This window comes from Oncorhynchus keta, unplaced genomic scaffold (assembly GCF_023373465.1).
Source record: "Oncorhynchus keta strain PuntledgeMale-10-30-2019 unplaced genomic scaffold, Oket_V2 Un_scaffold_6048_pilon_pilon, whole genome shotgun sequence".
Taxonomy (NCBI): domain Eukaryota; kingdom Metazoa; phylum Chordata; class Actinopteri; order Salmoniformes; family Salmonidae; genus Oncorhynchus; species Oncorhynchus keta.
In genome coordinates, this window is record NW_026290973.1 from 487540 (window position 1) to 509181 (window position 21642).

Sequence of the window (21642 nt, forward strand, 5' to 3'; positions counted from 1 at the left end):
TAACTAGGCAAGTCAGTTAAGAACAAATTCTTATTTGGCAGAGATTGTCGAGTGTAGGTATTTCGGAGCATGCAGTTGCATGGTTTTCTATCTATCTGTCTGATAGAACTCAGGGCACTCAATTTGATGGGCTTATGTCTGTTAAATTGTCTGTCTTGAATGGTGTGCCCCAAGGCTCTGTACTTGGTCCTCTCTTATTCACTATTAATATAAATTATTTAGACAAAAATGTCCAAAATCCACAACTTCTTTTTTATGCTGATGATACTGTTATTTACTGTTGTGCCTCGTCTCTTACAAAAGCTTTCCAGAACATGCAAACTGCTTTTTATACTGTTCAACATACCTTGTGTCAATTGAAGCTTATGTTCAATACTGACAAACTACACTAATGGTGTTTTCTAATGCAAGAAATAGACCTCTTAACCTTTCACCTATTACTAACTGTCAGGGCAAGGAGATTGAGGTTGTAAATTCATGTAAATATATTGGAATTTTAATTGATGACGGCCTCTCTTTTAAATTGCATATTCAACAACTTACAAACAAATTGAAGCTGAAATTGGGATTTTATTTTAGGAATAAGGCCTGTTTTTCTTTTGAAGCCAGAAGGAGGCTAGTATCAGCTACATTTATGCCTTCACTAGACTATGGGGATATTTTATATATGAATGCTTCCGCTCAGTGTTTGAGATCAATTGACACTCTTTTACACTCTTTTCATGGCACTTTGAGATTTATTTTAAACAGCAAAACCCTTACGCACCACTGCACTTTGTATACCAGGGTTGGCTGGCCTTCTCTAGTCACTCGTAGACTCAGTCACTGGCATACTTTTATTTACAAAGCCATTTTGGGTTTACTACCTTTTTATTTGTGCATTTTTATTGTTCAGAAATGTGCTGGGTACTCTCTTCGTTCGCTGGACTTTATCCTGCTAACTGTTCCAAATGTCTGAACTGAATTTAGTAAAAGGGCTTTTATGTCCTCTGCGCCATCGTCTTGGAACGCCTTACAAACTACTTTTAAACTGGAAGAACTTGTCCAGATTGGTGTTTTTAAATCACTGATGAAGGATTTTGAGGCTGATTCCTTGACCTGTCAATGTTTTTAATTTGCTGTTTTATACTCTTGTGAATTCTATGGTTTTTACTAGATTACTTGTAGTTTTTCATGTTGTCTGTCTGTCATTTTTATTTTATTTTTTTTACCTTTATTGAATTAGGCAAGTCAGTTAAGAACAAATTCTTACTTTCAATGACGGCCTATGAACAGTGGGTTAACTGCCTGTTCAGGGGCAGAACGACAGATTTGTACCTCGTCAGCTCGGGGATTCGAACTTGCAACCTTTAAGTTACTAGTCCAACGCTCTAACCGCTATGCTACCCTGACTTGGTGCTGCCTATCTTGGCCAGGGCGCTCTTGAAAATAAGATTTTAATCTCAATGAGCCCTTCCTGGTTAAATAAAGGTTACATTTTTTTTAAAGCTCTGTGCATTTGGAAACTAGAAGTGGTGCTGAGTAGAATGGATCCCCCTTTTACTGTTACACAACGTAACAAGATAATTTTGTACAGTACGATATGAATGTCAAATATGAAAAAAAAGATGCAACACTATAATACACTATAATATGATTATGAATATTGTTATTACTATTATTATGAATTATCTTAAGTTATTTGTATTACCATGATCAGCAGTGCCAAGTCGAGGTCCAAGAGGACAGCATCAACAGCTTCTACCCCCAAGCCATAAGACTCCTGAACAGCTAATCCTCTGGCAGCTACTCTCTGTTTATTATCTATGCACAATCACTTTAACTCTTCCTACATGTACATATTACCTCAATTACCTCGACTAACCGGTGCCCCCACACATTGACTCTGTCCCGGTACCCCCTGTATACAGCCTCCACATTGACTCTGTACCGGTACCCCCTGTATATAGCCTCCACATTGACTCTGTACCGGTACCCCCTGTATATAGCCTCCACATTGACTCTGTACCGGTACCCCCTGTATATAGCCTCCACATTGACTCTGTACTGGTACCCCCTGTATATAGCCTCCACATTGACTCTGTACCGGTACCCCCTGTATATAGCCTCCACATTGACTCTGTACCGGTACCCCCTGTATATAGCCTCCTCATTGACTCTGTACCGATACTCCCTGTATATAGCCTCCTCATTGACTCTGTACCGTAACACCCTGTATATAGCCTCCACATTGACTCTGTACCGTAATACCCTGTATATAGCCTCCACATTGACTCTGTACTGTAATACCCTGTATATAGCCTCCACATTGACTCTGTACCGTAATACCCTGTATATAGCCTCCACATTGACTCTGTACCGTAATACCCTGTATATAGCCTCCACATTGACTCTGTACCATAACACCCTGTATATAGCCTCCACATTGACTCTGTACCGTAATACCCTGTATATAGCCTCCACATTGACTCTGTACCGTAATACCCTGTATATAGCCTCCACATTGACTCTGTACCGTAATACCCTGTATATAGCCTCCACATTGACTCTGTACCGTAATACCCTGTATATAGCCTCCACATTGACTCAGTACCGTAATACCCTGTATATAGCCTCCACATTGACTCTGTACCGTAATACCCTGTATACAGCCTCCACATTGACTCTGTACCGTAATACCCTGTATATAGCCTCCACATTGACTCTGTACCGTAATACCCTGTATATAGCCTAGTTATTGTTATTTTATTGTGTTTATTTTTATTATTATTTTTACTTTAGTTTATTTACTTTATTTCTTGAACTGGATTGTTGGTTAAGGGTAATTTAGCAGTTCACGGTAAGGTCTACCTACACCTGTTGTATTCAGCATTTCACTGTGAGGTCTACCTACACCTGTTGTATTCAGCATTTCACTGTGAGGTCTACTACACCTGTTGTATTCAGCATTTCACGGTAAGGTCTACCTACACCTGTTGTATTCAGCATTTCACGTTAAGGTCTACCTACACCTGTTGTATTCAGCATTTCACTGTAAGGTCTAACTACACCTGTTGTATTCAGCAGTTCACTGTAAGGTCTACTACACCTGTTGTATTCAGCATTTCACGGTAAGGTCTAACTACACCTGTTGTATTCAGCATTTCACTGTAAGGTCTAACTACACCTGTTGTATTCAGCATTTCGCGGTAAGGTCCACCTACACCTGTTGTATTCAGCATTTCGCGGTAAGGTCTATCTACACCTGTTTTATTCAGCATTTCACTGTAAGGTCTACTACACCTGTTGTATTCAGCATTTCACAGTAAGGTCTACTACACCTGTTGTATTCAGCATTTCACGGTAAGGTCTACTACACCTGTTGTATTCAGCATTTCACAGTAAGGTCTACTACACCTGTTGTATTCAGCATTTCACAGTAAGGTCTACTACACCTGTTGTATTCAGCATTTCACGGTAAGGTCTACCTACACCTGTTGTATTCAGCATTTCACGGTAAGCTCCACCTACACCTGTTGTATTCAGCATTTCACGGTAAGGTCTACTACACCTGTTGTATTCAGCATTTCACGGTAAGGTCTACTACACCTGTTGTATTCAGCATTTCACAGTAAGGTCTACTACACCTGTTGTATTCAGCATTTCACGGTAAGGTCTACTACACCTGTTGTATTCAGCATTTCATGGTAAGGTCTACCTACACCTGTTGTATTCAGCATTTCACGGTAAGCTCCACCTACACCTGTTGTATTCAGCATTTCACGGTAAGGTCTACCGACACCTGTTGTATTCAGCATTTCATGGTAAGGTCTACCGACACCTGTTGTATTCAGAATTTTACGGTAAGGTCTACCTACACCTGTTGGCTCATGTGACAAATAATAATGTTTGATTTTAATTTAAAAAATAGACCATAGTAAACAGGCAGTAAATAACAACAGCCCATAGTTAACAGGCAGTAAATAACAACAGTCCATAGTAAACAGGCAGTAAATAACAACAGTCCATTGTAAACAGGCAGTAAATAACAACAGCCCATAGTTAACAGGCAGTAAATAACAACAGCCCATAGTAAACAGGCAGTAAATAACAACAGTCCATAGTAAACAGGCAGTAAATAACAACAGTCCATAGTAAACAGGCAGTAAATAACAACAACCCATAGTAAACAGGCAGTAAATAACAACAACCCATAGTAAACAGGCAGTAAATAACAACAGTCCATAGTAAACAGGCAGTAAATAACAACAGTCCATTGTAAACAGGCAGTAAATAACAACAGCCCATAGTTAACAGGCAGTAAATAACAACAGCCCATAGTAAACAGGCAGTAAATAACAACAGTCCATAGTAAACAGGCAGTAAATAACAACAGTCCATAGTAAACAGGCAGTAAATAACAACAACCCATAGTAAACAGGCAGTAAATAACAACAGTCCATAGTAAACAGGCAGTAAATAACAACAGCCCATAGTAAACAGGCAGTAAATAACAACAGTCCATTGTAAACAGGCAGTAACTAACAACAGTCCATAGTAAACAGGCAGTAAATAACAACAGACCATAGTAAACAGGCAGTAAATAACAACAGTCCATTGTAAACAGGCAGTAACTAACAACAGTCCATTGTAAACAGGCAGTAAATAACAACAGTCCATTGTAAACAGGCAGTAAATAACAACAGACCATAGTAAACAGGCAGTAAATAACAACAGTCCATAGTAAACAGGCAGTAAATAACAACAACCCATAGTAAACAGGCAGTAAATAACAACAACCCATAGTAAACAGGCAGTAAATAACAACAGCCCATAGTAAACAGGCAGTAAATAACAACAGTCCATTGTAAACAGGCAGTAAATAACAACAGTCCATTGTAAACAGGCAGTAAATAACAACAGTCCATTGTAAACAGGCAGTAAATAACAACAGTCCATTGTAAACAGGCAGTAAATAACAACAGTCCATAGTAAACAGGCAGTAAATAACAACAGCCCATAGTAAACAGGCAGTAAATAACAACAGTCCATAGTAAACAGGCAGTAAATAACAACAGCCCATAGTTAACAGGCAGTAAATAACAACAGTCCATATTAAACAGGCAGTAAATAACAGCAGTCCATTGTAAACAGGCAGTAAATAACAACAACCCATAGTAAACAGGCAGTAAATAACAACAGTCCATAGTAAACAGGCAGTAAATAACAACAGTCCATTGGAAACAGGCAGTAAATAACAACAGTCCATTGTAAACAGGCAGTAAATAACAGCAGTCCATTGTAAACAGGCAGTAAATAACAACAACCCATAGTAAACACAAAGAAAAAATCAGCGACAGCCTGTCTGTCTGTCTGTTATAGCGGAGGTTAATTTGAGTTTATGACGGAGGCCATTAGAGCCTCACTGAGCCGCCTGCTTGAGTTTATGACGAAGGCCTTTAGAGCCTCACTGAGCCGCCTGCTTGCATTAACACCGTCCTATACTATACATGCTTATTAGCATTGGGCTCCACGTTAATGAATTATCTTAGTTAATTAAGGACAACATGGTGGTTTAGTAAAGTGTGTGGTCTATATTTCATCCTCTATAATATAACATGACCTTCTTCTCTCTGTCGTATGTGGCATGCAATTACGACAGCAGTTCACGTTGTAGCTAATACAGTGACAGAAGCTCTCACTCCAGGCTAAACTGGGATTAGAAATCTAAACTAGGATTAGAAATAACATAAAATAGACAGTTAGAAATCTGAGTACAAAACCAGCATCTGATACAAGTTGAGAAACAGAGACTCTTAGCATGACATGTGTACAGGTGTGTGAGTTGGACAGGATACAAATATATTTTTATTGTAATCCCTCTCTAAACATTATTTCAGATAGAAATAAACTGGGAGTGAATTGGTGGGAACAGCAATCTAATGTAAACCGTTATATTAGCATGGTAGAGGCTGAGTGAGATAGGCTATACTGTACAACTCTAAACCGGTTTACATGTTAACTCATCTTTCATGTACTGCAGTAAAAAGCAAGAAACAAATTGGCAGTTGTAATAGTAGATGAGATGAGGTTGGGAATTGATTGGCTAGGATAAAGAACTGACTGTCACGTTTTGACCTTAGTTCTTTTGTTATGTCTTTGTTTTAGTATGGTCAGGGCGTGAGTTGGGTGGGTTGTCTATGTTCCTTTTTCTATGATTTGGTATTTCTGTGTTTGGCCTGGTATGGTTCTCAATCAGAGGCAGCTGTCATTCGTTGTCCCTGATTGAGAAGCATACTTAGGCAGCCTGTTTTCACCCTTGAGTTGTGGGTGATTATACTTTCTGTTTAGTGTGGTTTGCACCTGACGGAGCTGTTTCGGTTGTGCTTCTTTGTTAGATGTTGTTCAGTTGAAATAAATAACATGAACAAGTACCATGCTGCGCTTTGGTCCTCAACTTCTTCCAACGACGACCGTTACACTGACAGTTTCCTAGTCAGACATTAGGGTTAGGTCTCCTAGCCAGTTTCCTAGTCAGACATTAGGGTTAGGTCTCCTAGCCAGTTTCCTAGTCAGACATTAGGGTTAGGTCTCCTAGCCCGTTCCCTAGTCAGACATTAGGGTTAGGTCTCCTAGCCAGTTTCCTAGTCAGACATTAGGGTTAGGTCTCCTAGCCAGTTTCCTAGTCAGACATTAGGGTTAGGTCTCCTAGCCAGTTTCCTAGTCAGACATTAGGGTTAGGTCTCCTAATTATTTTTTTTAAATATGGGGGGTAAATGGTGTTGCACATGTCACCATTAATATCAGCACTATGAGGAGATGTGATGCAAAGTCCCTCATTTTTATCTCACCTGCTAATTCATTTTCTTTGTTGTTTCTTTGTTGTTCCTTTTCCATACAATCCATTATGTCCAATTGCACCAAATAGTATATGAATAATGCAAGAGTTTAAATCCCAGCAGTTTTTAAAATGACATTCAGGAGCAAAGTGTTTTCAATTGTTTTTAATTCATAAAAAAAAACATATTGGAATATAAAATTAGAATGGAATATAGCTAATAACATTAACTAATATTGGAATATAACATTTAATAACAATAACTTAACTAATTAACTCAGTGTAACATTGATGTGGCAAATCTCTGACACTCTGCACAATTTTAATTTGTACATAGGTCACAAATAAAGCTCTCCCCAGTCAGATTGGAGCACAACTCATGAGCCCACCTCCTTCACTGCTCACACCTAATCCTGTCCCCACCACCTGTGACTGAAAAGCTCTCTCGTAAAAACCTAGCTAGCTATCCAGCAATATGACATAAAAATGCTGTGTAAAATATCCAAAAAAGCTCTAAAGTAACATTAACTGAAAGGCTATCAGTCACTAAGTGGAAACATTTACAACTACAGTTAAGTTGCCCTCAAACACACTCATCCAACACATTTCTACTTTACTCAAAAATGATCTACATTTTTCTCTCTAAACAAGTGGATTTATTTATCTAAATGTTTTCCTACTTGTATATATTTTTTAAACTATTATATATCTAACTTAATTGGAATATATCTACAACTTTTTAAAACATACATTTTTGGGGGATTAATTTACCACAAAATCATTTGTTGAAACATCTCCTATGACCCAGAGGACATTGAGAACAGTAGCAGCCAGGGAAAGTGTTGGGGAAATGATTTGTTGAAACATCTCCTATGACCCAGAGGACATTGAGAACAGCAGCAGCCAGGGAAAGTGTTGGGGAAATGATTTGGTGAAACATCTCCTATGACCCAGAGGACATTGAGAACAGTAGCAGCCAGGGAAAGTGTTGGGGAAATGATTTGTTGAAACATCTCCTATGACCCAGAGGACATTGAGAACAGCAGCAGCCAGGGAAAGTGTTGGGGAAATGATTTGTTGAAACATCTCCTATGACCCAGAGGACATTGAGAACAGCAGCAGCCAGGGAAAGTGTTGGGGAAATGATTTGGTGAAACATCTCCTATGACCCAGAGGACATTGAGAACAGCAGCAGCCAGGGAAAGTGTTGGGGAAATGATTTGGTGAAACATCTCCTATGACCCAGAGGACATTGAGAACAGTAGCAGCCAGGGAAAGTGTTGGGGAAATGATTTGTTGAAACATCTCCTATGACCCAGAGGACATTGAGAACAGCAGCAGCCAGGGAAAGTGTTGGGGAAATGATTTGGTGAAACATCTCCTATGACCCAGAGGACATTGAGAACAGTAGCAGCCAGGGAAAGTGTTGGGGAAATGATTTGGTGAAACATCTCCTATGACCGAGAGGACATTGAGAACAGCAGCAGCCAGGGAAAGTGTTGGGGAAATGATTTGTTGAAACATCTCCTATGACCCAGAGGACATTGAGAACAGCAGCAGCCAGGGAAAGTGTTGGGGAAATGATTTGGTGCCATCTGTTGGGCTTTAATTGTATTTTATTCCACCTTCATTTAACCAGGGAGGCCAGTTGAGAACACCTTTATTTAACCAGGGAGGCCAGTTGAGAACACCTTTATTTAACCAGGGAGGCCAGTTGAGAACACCTTTATTTAACCAGGTAGGCCAGTTGAGAACACCTTTATTTAACCAGGGAGGCCAGTTGAGAACACCTTTATTTAACCAGGGAGGCCAGTTGAGAACACCTTTATTTAACCAGGGAGGCCAGTTGAGAACACCTTTATTTAACCAGGGAGGCCAGTTGAGAACACCTTTATTTAACCAGGTAGGCCAGTTGAGAACACCTTTATTTAACCAGGGAGGCCAGTTGAGAACACCTTTATTTAACCAGGGAGGCCAGTTGAGAACACCTTTATTTAACCAGGGTGGCCAGTTGAGAACACCTTTATTTAACCAGGTAGGCTAGTTGAGAACACCTTTATTTAACCAGGTAGGCCAGTTGAGAACACCTTTATTTAACCAGGGAGGCCAGTTGAGAACACCTTTATTTAACCAGGGAGGCCAGTTGAGAACACCTTTATTTAACCAGGTAGGCCAGTTGAGAACACCTTTATTTAACCAGGGAGGCCAGTTGAGAACACCTTTATTTAACCAGGGAGGCCAGTTGAGAACACCTTTATTTAACCAGGTAGGCCAGTTGAGAACACCTTTATTTAACCAGGTAGGCCAGTTGAGAACACCTTTATTTAACCAGGGAGGCCAGTTGAGAACACCTTTATTTAACCAGGTAGGCTAGTTGAGAACACCTTTATTTAACCAGGTAGGCCAGTTGAGAACACCTTTATTTAACCAGGTAGGCCAGTTGAGAACACCTTTATTTAACCAGGGAGGCCAGTTGAGAACACCTTTATTTAACCAGGTAGGCTAGTTGAGAACACCTTTATTTAACCAGGTAGGCCAGTTGAGAACACCTTTATTTAACCAGGTAGGCCAGTTGAGAACACCTTTATTTAACCAGGGAGGCCAGTTGAGAACACCTTTATTTAACCAGGTAGGCTAGTTGAGAACACCTTTATTTAACCAGGTAGGCCAGTTGAGAACACCTTTATTTAACCAGGTAGGCTAGTTGAGAACACCTTTATTTAACCAGGTAGGCTAGTTGGAAGAACACCTTTGTTTAACCAGGTAGGCTAGTTGAGAACACCTTTATTTAACCAGGTAGGCTAGTTGAGAACACCTTTATTTAACCAGGTAGGCCAGTTGAGAACACCTTTATTTAACCAGGTAGGCTAGTTGAGAACACCTTTATTTAACCAGGTAGGCTAGTTGAGAACACCTTTATTTAACCAGGTAGGCTAGTTGAGAACACCTTTATTTAACCAGGTAGGCCAGTTGAGAACACCTTTATTTAACCAGGTAGGCCAGTTGAGAACACCTTTATTTAACCAGGGAGGCCAGTTGAGAACACCTTTATTTAACCAGGTAGGCCAGTTGAGAACACCTTTATTTAACCAGGTAGGCCAGTTGAGAACACCTTTATTTAACCAGGTAGGCCAGTTGAGAACACCTTTATTTAACCAGGGAGGCCAGTTGAGAACACCTTTATTTAACCAGGTAGGCTAGTTGAGAACACCTTTATTTAACCAGGTAGGCTAGTTGAGAACACCTTTATTTAACCAGGTAGGCTAGTTGAGAACACCTTTATTTAACCAGGTAGGCTAGTTGAGAACACCTTTATTTAACCAGGTAGGCTAGTTGAGAACACCTTTATTTAACCAGGGAGGCCAGTTGAGAACACCTTTATTTAACCAGGTAGGCTAGTTGAGAACAACTTTATTTAACCAGGTAGGCCAGTTGAGAACACCTTTATTTAACCAGGGAGGCCAGTTGAGAACACCTTTATTTAACCAGGGAGGCCAGTTGAGAACACCTTTATTTAACCAGGGAGGCCAGTTGAGAACAAGTTCCCTTTATTTAACCAGGGAGGCCAGTTGAGAACAAGTTCCCTTTATTTAACCAGGGAGGCCAGTTGAGAACAAGTTCCCTTTATTTAACCAGGGAGGCCAGTTGAGAACACCTTTATTTAACCAGGGAGGCCAGTTGAGAACAAGTTCCCTTTATTTAACCAGGGAGGCCAGTTGAGAACAAGTTCCCTTTATTTAACCAGGTAGGCTAGTTGAGAACAAGTTCCCTTTATTTAACCAGGGAGGCCAGTTGAGAACAAGTTCCCTTTATTTAACCAGGGAGGCCAGTTGAGAACAAGTTCCCTTTATTTAAACAGGGAGGCCAGTTGAGAACAAGTTCCCTTTATTTAACCAGGTAGGCCAGTTGGGAACAAGTTCCCTTTATTTAACCAGGGAGGCCAGTTGAGAACAAGTTCCCTTTATTTAACCAGGGAGGCCAGTTGAGAACAAGTTCCCTTTATTTAACCAGGGAGGCCAGTTGAGAACAAGTTCCCTTTATTTAACCAGGGAGGCCAGTTGAGAACAAGTTCCCTTTATTTAACCAGGGAGGCCAGTTGAGAACACCTTTATTTAACCAGGGAGGCCAGTTGAGAACACCTTTATTTAACCAGGTCGGCCAGTTGACAACACCTTTATTTAACATTTACATTTACATTTAAGTCATTTAGCAGACGCTCTTATCCAGAGCGACTTACAAATTGGTGCATTCACCTTATGACATCCAGTGGAACAGCCACTTTACAATAGTGCATCTAAATCTTTTAAGGGGGGGGGGGAGAAGGATTACTTTATCCTATCCTAGGTATTCCTTAAAGAGGTGGGGTTTCAGGTGTCTCCGGAAGGTGGTGATTGACTCCGCTGTCCTGGCGTCGTGAGGGAGTTTGTTCCACCATTGGGGGGCCAGAGCAGCGAACAGTTTTGACTGGGCTGAGCGGGAACTGTACTTCCTCAGTGGTAGGGAGGCGAGCAGGCCAGAGGTGGATGAACGCAGTGCCCTTGTTTGGGTGTAGGGCCTGATCAGAGCCTGGAGGTACTTTAACCAGGTAGACTAGTTGAGAACACCTTTATTTAACCAGGGAGGCTAGTTGAGAACAAGTTCCCTTTATTTAACCAGGTAGGCCAGTTGAGAACAAGTTCCCTTTATTTAACCAGGTAGGCTAGTTGAGAACAAGTTCCCTTTATATAACCAGGGAGGCCAGTTGAGAACAAGTTCCCTTTATTTAACCAGGTAGGCTAGTTGAGAACAAGTTCCCTTTATTTAACCAGGTAGGCTAGTTGAGAAACAAGTTCCCTTTATTTAACCAGGGAGGCCAGTTGAGAACAAGTTCCCTTTATTTAACCAGGTAGGCTAGTTGAGAACAAGTTCCCTTTATTTAACCAGGGAGGCTAGTTGAGAACAAGTTCCCTTTATTTAACCAGGGAGGCCAGTTGAGAACAAGTTCCCTTTATTTAACCAGATAGGCTAGTTGAGAACAAGTTCCCTTTATTTAACCAGGTCGGCCAGTTGAGAACACCTTTATTTAACCAGGTAGGCTAGTTGAGAACAAGTTCCCTTTATTTAACCAGGGAGGCCAGTTGAGAACACCTTTATTTAACCAGGTAGGCTAGTTGAGAACAAGTTCCCTTTATTTAACCAGGGAGGCCAGTTGAGAACACCTTTATTTAACCAGGTAGGCTAGTTGAGAACAAGTTGCCTTTATTTAACCAGGGAGGCCAGTTGAGAACACCTTTATTTAACCAGGTCGGCCAGTTGAGAACAAGTTCCCTTTATTTAACCAGGTCGGCCAGTTGAGAACAAGTTCCCTTTATTTAACCAGGTAGGCTATTTGAGAACAAGTTCCCTTTATTTAACCAGGTAGGCCAGTTGAGATCAACTTCTCATTTACAACTGCGACCTGGCCAAGATAAAGCAAAGCATTGCGACACAAACAACAACACAGAGTTACACATGGAGTAAAACAAACGTAGAGTCAATAATACATTAGAAAAAATATATATGTACAGTGTGTTCCAATGTAGAAGAGTAGTGGGGGAAGGCAATAAATAGGCCCTACAGGCAAAAATAATTACAATTTAGCATTAACACTGGAGTAATAGATGTGCAGATGATGATGTGCAGGTAGAGATACTGGGGGGCAAAAATAATTACAATTTAGCATTAATACTGGAGTGATAGATGTGCAGATGATGATGTGCAAGTAGAGATACTGGGGTGCTAAAAAGCAAGAGGGTAAGTAACTCCAGTCATTGGCAGCAGAGAAGTGGAATGAAAGACGGCCAAAGCAGGAATTGGCTTTGGGGGCGGGTGCTACAGGTGGGTGTTGCTATGGTGAACAGTGAGCTGAGATAAGGCGGGGCTTTACCTAGCAGAGACTTATAGATTACCTGGAGCCAGTGGGTTTGGCAACGAGTATGAAGCGAGGGCCAGCCAATGAGAGCATACAGGTCGCAGTGGTGGGTGGTATATGGGGCTTTAGTAACAAAACGGGTGGCACTGTGATAGACTGCATCAAATTTGCGGAGTAGAGTGTTGGAGGCTATTTTCTAAATGACATCACCGAAGTCAAGGATCGGTAGGATAGTCAGCTTTTCAAGGGGTATGTTTGGCAGCATGAGTGAAGGAGGCTTTGTTGCAAAATAGGAAGCTGATTCTAGATTTAATTTTGGACTGGAGATGCTTAATGTGAGTCTGGAAGAAGAGTTTACTGTCTAACCAGACACCTAGGTATTTGTAATTGTCAGAACCGTCCAGAGTAGTCATGCTAGTCGGGCGGAGGGTGAGGGCAGCGATCGGTTGAAGAGCATGCATTTAGTTTAACTTGCATTTAAAAGCAGTTGTATGGCATTTAAGCTCATTTGGAGGTTTGTTAGCACAGTGTCCAAAGAAGGGCTAGGTGTATACAGAATGGTGTAGTCTGTGTAGAGTGAATTACAGGTGGGGAAGTTACCCCTTAGTACACCAAGATATAAATGTACCACACTAGAACAGTTTGTATATAAATAGGAATATACACAATACATATGAAATACTTGTCTATTTTAGTAATTTAAATAGATGTAAAATGTTTAATAATCTACTTTGATTATTGCATTGTGAAAACATAGATATGCAGAGACACATAAATCCATCAAATGTATTTATAAAGCCCTTTTTACATCAGCTGATGTCACAAAGTGCTGTACAGAAACCCAGCCTAAAACCCCAAACAGCAAGCAGTGCAGGTGTAGAAGCACGGTGGCTGGGAATCCGGACTCTCACACATCACGTTGATAGTGCATCAAGGACAGTTCACTTGTTATCTGCTTGCCACCTAATCCATAATATCAGTGTTGTAAAGAGATGGCTTACTAAATAGCCCTTAAAGTGAAACTTGAATTAGCAGTTATGTCAGTGCAAAACACTAAAACGTTATGAGATTCTAAAATGTCTTAAATGACAATTACGATAATTACGAGCTTGGCCTACTCTGTGATTGATATTTTGGGGTTCTAAGTAAAATCTCAAGTTGTTATAACTAAGTATTAGCCTACGGTAGTTTCCTCTTCGCGTAAATGTTTTTCTTCTCTACGTGTCTATTAGTGTGTAGCTGAATGAATGAGGTTGTCTGCGCTGTGACTATGGCAGTAACTCCACGCATTCTAAGCACCCGCATTCTGATTCTGATTCAACCGTTCCTTCGTTCTGTTCTCTGTTCATTCTGTTATGACTGCTCCTGTGGGAGCGACATGAGGAAGATCCTCTCTCACTGTGGGTTCTGGTGTAGCCACACACTGTACACAGCGTTCTGTACTCTGATAGACACAGCAATATACCCGAGACACTGTACACAGCGTTCTGTACTCTGATAGACACAACAATATACCCGAGACACTGTACACAACGTTCTGTACTCTGATAGACACAACAATATACCCGAGACACTGTACACAACGTTCTGTACTCTGATAGACACAACAATATACCCGAGACACTGTACACAGCGTTCTGTACTCTGATAGACACAACAATATACCCGAGACACTGTACACAGCGTTCTGTACTCTGATAGACACAACAATATACCCGAGACACTGTACACAACGTTCTGTACTCTGATAGACACAACAATATACCCGAGACACTGTACACAGCGTTCTGTACTCTGATAGACACAACAATATACCCGAGACACTGTACACAACGTTCTGTACTCTGATAGACACAACAATATATCCGAGACACTGTACACAGCGTTCTGTACTCTGATAGACACAACAATATACCCGAGACACTGTACACAACGTTCTGTACTCTGATAGACACAACAATATACCCGAGACACTGTACACAACGTTCTGTACTCTGATAGACACAACAATATACCCGAGACACTGTACACAGCGTTCTGTACTCTGATAGACACAGCAATATACCTTGAAATTAAATAGGTATATTGGAACATGAATAGGCATTTGATGTAATACTAGTAATAATAATTCATCTTATTTTATTATAATTAACCTGTTATTATTTGTTTGTCTGGAAGTCTTCTTTTGTTTATAAATAACTGCATGATAACAGTATTATACCAGTTGTTAACCATCACAGAATACACCAACCATAACAATAAAATTTACACCATTTTAATGAGAAAATATTTCGATGACCATGTTTTTAATTCAATGCAGATTATATGCAAATGTTTATAACGCACGCATGCTGTCAGAAAAACACAGTTTAGGGTTGAGCATGCTGTCAGAAAAACACAGTTTAGGGTTGAGCATGCTGTCAGAAAAACACAGTTTAGGGTTGAGCATGCTGTCAGAAAAACACAGTTTAGGGTTGAGCATGCTGTCCCTTTAACAGAGAAAAAAAATACATTTACAGCGTTTAATCCACTAGTCACCAGGGCTTTCAATTAAACGCTTCACAGAACAGCTTACAAGTGCGTTTTACAACATTGTCATTTCAACTTAATTTCAGGTTTAGAAGCCACCGTGCTTCTAAACCTGCATTGCTTGCTGTTTGGGGTTTTAGGCTGGGTTTCTGTACAGCACTGAGATATCAGCTGATGTACGAAGGGCTATATAAATAAATTTGATTTGATTTGATTTCTTCGCAATTATTCACATTTATTCGCATATTTATTTTGCACTTAGCAAGGACCCTATAACCCTATAGTTCCCTTAACATTACTATTTTTTAAGATTGAAAAAAGTGTAATAATTCTGTCCGTTTGTTTTTACAGAGATGATTAAAACAAATCCAATACATATTTATTATTCCCACAGAAACCACCAATCCACTATCAAAAATAACAATCGGTTAAAAACAATAGATCAATTCAGAGGTTCGTGTGCTTGACACACATTGACATTCTAATCTAGTGTTTGTCGTCATCGGACATGTTATTGTCTAACGAGTCGGGTTGTAGTTCAGGGGGGCTTTGCATTGTTCAGTTATAATCACTATAACTAACTTCGAGATCCTTGATAATAACTGCAATAATGTAGTAAAAAAAAAGCTGACATGACCTACCTAATGTAACCATAGTTTGGCAGGTGCAATTAAAGTATTGGAAGCACAGATACAAATGGAATAATGTTTTTAAAGAAAAGTAACTTTCGCACTCATTCTTCTGACTGAGCCTCTGTTTGCAGTGCCTCACTCCTTTACAACTCGGACAAAACTGTAAACACAGATCCTTTATAAGCTGAAGAGCAATATTTCACTATAACTCTGTTGGACCCATGTTATAAGACAATGCGCATTCAAAGCAAATACACAATGTAGGCTCTACACTGCTACACGGGTCTATATTGTCTTGATCGTAGTGATTCTCGGCGCAAGATGTCAGCAGCAAGAGTCAAAATAAACTGAGGATTTGGTCTGAGCCTGCTGGTCTCATTCATAAAGGGTTCAGTATAGCTCTGTTGGTCAATGCACTACCACGGACTGCACTGTGGGGTTGGTGTGAGTCTCCCCGGGAATGGAGGGGCTGCTTCTGCTGGTGGCTGCCTGCGGGGAAGTGGGGCTCAGAGACTGGTAAGAGTTGGAGAGGAAGGCGGGGATGTGGGGCGTCAGCCCCCCCCGGGAGAGACACCGGGGTAGGGGTGGGTTTGATGGGCACTGGGATGGCCGGTAGGGTCTGTCCTCCGTGACACACTGATTTAAGGGGCATGCTGAAGGCCCCATAGTCACCGCGCATAGAGATAGGAGAAACAGAGTCCACCATAGTGTTGTACATGTGAGGCCAGGCCGCAGTCAGCTGGTTGTGCATCGGGTAGCCTGCAGACATGGACTGACTCCCAGACACCTTAAACTCTCTGGCGATGATGTTCTCTATAGCAAATGGGTGTTTAAAATTTGATGGCTGCGACACTCCCAAGTTATAGCTGGAGATCTGAGGGAGGTGTGTGCCGGTGGCAGCCAGGGCGCTAAGCCTGAGCTTAGCCTGCTGTTTGAGGTAATGGGCCGCGTCAGACAGCTTGGACTGAACCAGGTGCTCCTGCGCCGCCATGATCATCATCACCTTGAACCGTTTTCGGCGCCGCAAGAAACTCCCGTTCTCGAACATGTCCCCGCAGCTGGGGTGCAGAGCCCAGAAGCTACCCTTCCCGGGCTGGTCCGGACGCCGCGGGATCTTGATGAAACAGTCGTTGAAGGACAGGTTGTGCCGTAAGGAGTTCTGCCACCGCTGGGTGTTCTCTCTGTAGTAAGGGAACCTGTCCATGATGAACTTGTAGATCTCGCTGAGAGGGAGCATCTTCTCCGGGCAGGACTGGATGGCCATGGCGGTGAGGGAGATGTAGGAATAGGGAGGTTTCTGGTCGCTGTACGTGTTCCTCCCTGGTCGGGGCATCCTGACAGTGTTCTTTCACCACACTTCAAATAACTCGTTCCGCTTTGGTGAACACTTCTCAGCACTCTGCATGAAAATAAATATTATGCATGTATAAAATCAAAAACACAAAGTTTAACGTTTGAAAGTTGCGGTATATCGATCCATTCTCCAGAACTCTGTGCTGCAGCTCTCTTCCTGGGAATGTCAGCCTGGTTGTCTTGGCAGAGCTGTGGTCTTGACTTTAGTAAAGTGGCAGTCAACTTTTCTCTCCGTGAAAGCTAAATGGAACGGATCTCATCTCCCCTTCTCATCTCGTCCCGATGAGCTAAGTAGCAGCAATACGTCCATGTCCTCCTCTCACTGCCGTGTGATAGTGGGTTGTGGTGCGTGGGATAGTAGGTTGTGGTTATAGCAGCTGGACAGCAGTATTACCCCCCAGAGCAGCTCCACTAAATGTGTCACCTCATATCACATGACAGTCACTCAGGGAGGAGGGGGATAACTGCATAATCTGTTTTCATTGACACCTACTGTATTTACATGGACACCTTGGGCCAATAGAAATCTTTTCCATCTGAAGATAGTGCAAAGGGGAAAAAGTCTCGGGACCCTGAATTGAACCGCGAGGGCCGCTAACGTCGCTAACCGTGTGGAGGTATTCGCTAACCTTTCCGCAGGGGGCTTAAAGTCGTCAATTCACACTACAATTAGAGCTCCTGAGCTATGGGATGTTTTGACATGGCTGTTCGGGTTAGAGTTAGAGTTAGGGCCCTATCTCACTGTGGTTTGTACTGTTACAATGTTTCATCACTTTCCCTTTGTTTTGTATGCGACTGTCAATGTTGACAGTTCTGTGAATCACGTTGGATGTTTAAAAACCTTCTGCTAAATGACCATCATTTTGCTCATTACAAAACAATATGTTTTACAATTTGAAGACATGTGTATTGTATTTCTGTTCGTCTTATAAATGTATTCAGTGTGAGTCGGTGTGAATATTATCAACCTGATCTGTTCTGATAAATCTGGGTTCAATTCATTCAGGCAGGTGTGTAAAGGTTTACATTGGTGAGTAATGCCGCTTAAACGCGAAACTGTACATTTTTCCACCCACAATCAGACAGGAAAATAATCGTTTCAAATTAGCAAACACACTTAGCACTTGCAAATATATCGAATAAATTATTATATTGCTATTAAATGTTGCATCCGTTTAATTAATGCACTATAAATAAAATCATCATCACAATATGCCATAGATCTACACAATTATGAACCAAAAAATAACCACCATCATTGATTTATAGTAATTAATGAATAAACCTAAAATGAACCTGCCTCAACCTACTCCATTTTCCTGCGTGTCCAGGACATGAGAGGAGATGGAGTGTGGTCTATGAAAACGGGTAAGTATTTCCACAAAGCAACGAAAGCGGGTTTAAACTGAAATTTCATAAGGCAAGTGACTTTAAGTATTTGTAAAACAAATTCGAAAAGTACTTCAGAAATGCAAATAAAGCCTTTGACCTAACGTGGTGAAAACTGTATAACATATTTAAGTCAATTATACGTCTCAAAATTATATAATTTTGAGACATGGCTATTCAAACTATTTACCAGGCACACCACGGAGCACGTTTCCGCTTGACGGGTTCCCAATGCCAGGGACCACACACGCGCACGCGGATTTGGTGATAATTTATGCTAATGAGCCTCCATAAATCCACAATACAGTCCATCATCAGACTGACGGATTAGCAATAGAATCTGGTCTGGATGGAAGACTCTATGGTCACAGTTATGGGCCTGTCGACTACTGTAGGAAATCAAGAACTCGAGGAAACTATGGTTATAAAACAATCCTCTCCAAGTTGTTAATAAAAGTACCAACCAAACGGTTAGGTTTCCTTGGTTGCCACAGAAAATAGACTTTAGGAAGTCAGTTCCACGCTGCGCATGGAAGCAGCTTTTAATTTCCATGGGGTTTTATTCCGCGTGAAAAGCTTCTTTTAACTTGTCATTCCTCTATTGGTGATCGGCAGAAAGGAGTGTGATCTGTCTGGGAGCCTTGGAGCGCCCCGGGTCCATGAGGATCCTTTATGACGACAGTATTCACACATAAACCTGCCACTCTGATTACCTGACACATCTTTCACTGGTCTTCCTCTTCATCTTCCCCACTGAGAGGTGATCAAATTAACAACAGTCTTCTTGTCCCCGAGGTTCCCCTGAAATATAACGGATCGAAACTGTTTTTATGTTATTTTATTTTTAACCACAAATCCAGACCTATAACACAATTGACACATTGATATTTGGCTGGCTATAATATAAAATGTTACGCATTCTAATTCCGGACATATTGTGGGCTCGAAAGTGCACGCTCACTCTACAGGCTAAGCATTCTGGGATGTTATCACAGTTTACTATGATCAGAAAGACACAGTAGAAACCTGAAGGAAGACCACCCCAATCAGACCACGTAACTCCACCCCAATCAGACCACGTAACTCCACCCCAATCAGACCACGTAACTCCACCCCAATCAGACCACGTAACTCCACCCCAATCAGACCACATGTCTCCACCCCAATCAGACCACATGTCTCCACCCCAATCAGACCACATGTCTCCACCCCAATCAGACCACATGTCTCCACCCCAATCAGACCACATGTCTCCACCCCAATCAGACCACATGTCTCCACCCCAACCAGATCAAATACACTACATGACCATAAGTATGTGGACACCTGCTAATCGAACTTTCATTCCAAAATCATGGCCATTATTATGATGTTGGTCCCCCCTTTGCTGCAATAACAGGGTGTCTGTGATAGAGTTCAGTGTGTCAAATCGGAGGGCCTGTTGTCCGGCCCTCTGGCGGTTTCTATGGGGGTGCCACAGGGTTCAATTCCCGGGCCTACTATTTTCTCTGTATACATCAATGATGTCGCTCTGGCTGCTGGTGATTCTCTGATCCACCTCTACGCAGACGACACCATTCTGTACACTTCTGGCCCCTCCTTGGACACTGTGTTAACTAACCTCCAGACGAGCTTCAATGCCATACAACTCTCCTTCCGTGGCCTCCAACTGCTCTTAATCGCAAGTAAAATTAAATGCATGCTAGATGTTGGAACATTGCTGTGGGGACTTGCTTCCATTCAGTCACAAGAGCATTAGTGAGGTCAAGCACTGATGTTGGGCAATTAGGCCTGGCTCCCAGTCGGTGTTCCAATTCATCCCAAAGGTGTTTGATGGGGTTGAGGTCAGGGCTTTGTGCAGGCCAGTCAAGTTCTATCACACCGATTTAACACAGGTTCAGGAATGGATGAAAAATCACAAAATGTCCCTAAAATTAACCCTAGAAATAGCACTGTTGAGAGATTTGGAAAACCATTAGGCCTGGTGTTCGATGAGGTTGAGGTCAGGGCTTTGGGGTGGCAGGGTAGCCTAGTGGTTAGAGCGTTGGACTAGTAACTGGAAGGTTGCGAGTTCAAACCCCCGAGCTGACGTTCTGCCCCTGAATAGGCAGTTAACCCACTGTTCCTAGGCCGTCATTGAAAATAAGAATGTGTTCTTAACTGACTTGCCTGGTTAAATAAAGGGCAAATTAAAACATTTAATTTGTGCAGGCCAGTCAAGTTCTATCACACCGATTTTAACAAGCCATTTCTGTATGGACATTGCTTTGTGACGGGGTCATTGTCATGCTGAAACAGGAAAGGGCCTCCCCAAACTGTTGCTACAAAGTTGGAAGCAAGAATTGTCTAGAATGTCATTGTCTGCTGTGGAGCTAAAATTTCCCTTCACTCGAACTATGAAAAACAGCCCCAGACCATTATTCCTCCTCCACCAAACTTTACAGTTGGGACTCTGAATTTAGGCAGGTAGCGTTGTGACGGCCCTGAATTTTTCTGAACCGTCTCAGTGCAGCTCCTTCCAATAGGGCGCTTTCCCTTTAATTCCCAATTAAATAGCCAGCATCAGCTGCACGAAAGTGGGGTTGTGATGGAGACGTGCATGAGGATGTGTTCAACCCTCAGTTCCGAAGCTTCTCGATTCCGTTTGTTTTGTTGCCGTTAAACGTGTGTTTTGTAGCTTAAGAGAGTTTACCCAGGATCGGATCCACTCTTTGCGTCCCTGGACTACACCTCTCCGTTCTTCGTGGCCTTTCTCCGCTGGAGATCTATTGGCGGATTGGATTGTCTGACTGACCGACTGACTACCACCTTTTTGTATACGGTATTTCATTTGTTTGGATGTGATGTATACTGTGATTTGTGTAGTTAGTGGTAGTTGAGGACTTAATTAAGAGTTGATCCACTTTAAGGTTCTGTGGTAAAGTAATTGTTATATTGATTGTATGTTTAATACTGGGTTTACGCTACACGGAATGAACGGACAAACATCGCGTGACAAAAGTCACTTGAGTTCACTGAACTCCTTTACCGGG

The 21642-nt window shown here is 41.7% G+C and overlaps 1 long non-coding RNA gene and 1 pseudogene across 3 annotated transcripts; both read right to left on the minus strand.

Moving 5' to 3' along the window:
- Positions 1–8828: 8828 nt before the first annotated feature.
- LOC127929236 (uncharacterized) lies at positions 8829–10343 on the minus strand. Of its 3 annotated transcripts, none has more exons than XR_008134023.1 (3): positions 10260–10343; positions 9765–9995; positions 8829–9168 (listed from the first exon to the last, which is right to left on the minus strand). It is a non-coding gene; the product is annotated as an uncharacterized LOC127929236 (long non-coding RNA). The 3 variants fall into 3 exon arrangements; XR_008134021.1 differs by lacking the exon at positions 10260–10343 and adding an exon at positions 9202–9366 and having other exon boundaries at positions 9765–10254; XR_008134022.1 differs by lacking the exon at positions 10260–10343 and adding an exon at positions 9334–9498 and having other exon boundaries at positions 9765–10254.
- A 5933-nt stretch (positions 10344–16276) lies between these two features.
- LOC118377583 (forkhead box protein B1-like) lies at positions 16277–17520 on the minus strand (annotated as a pseudogene).
- Positions 17521–21642: the final 4122 nt, after the last annotated feature.